The sequence below is a fragment of the Trypanosoma equiperdum genome (genome assembly GCF_001457755.1).
Source record: "Trypanosoma equiperdum strain OVI genome assembly, contig: ctg_685, whole genome shotgun sequence".
Lineage (NCBI taxonomy): Eukaryota > Euglenozoa > Kinetoplastea > Trypanosomatida > Trypanosomatidae > Trypanosoma > Trypanosoma equiperdum.
The window spans coordinates 17,365-17,852 of record NW_027124626.1 but is presented as its reverse complement, the minus strand read 5'-3'; positions in this window follow the sequence as shown (position 1 = coordinate 17,852).

Below are 488 nucleotides of genomic sequence, written 5' to 3'. Positions count from 1 at the left end.
GTGTCTCTTTCCGGGGCCTGAGTATAATCGTGTGTAGGATATCCTGAACCATATTCATGACCCATTGAAAGATGGATTGGTTCCAAAAGTTTTCCATTCTTCGTTTGGCAACCGGAGACATGCGCAAATATACGCTACAAGTTCCACCTGAAAGAAAGAAACGGAGCCTTTGAGTCAAAGATGAATGCTGCAGCTTTATTGCAAACTGCGCCCAAATAACGGGACACGTGCTCTAATGAAGCCATGGTTTCATAATTATCATGGTTGTTTATCAGCTTTGGCCGTGTGATAAAACATCTACTCGTGACTTGGTTTCCCCTTCATCACTGTAAAGCTGGCACTACCCATCCCATGATGAGTCTCCAAAATAAATGCATCTACTTTGGAAACAGTCAATTTCGGTTATTGTTCCCAATCTTCCTACGCTTCGGGGCTTTACGCGTAATTTGCTACATTTCATCATATCGCCGTCGAGACTGGATGTTAGG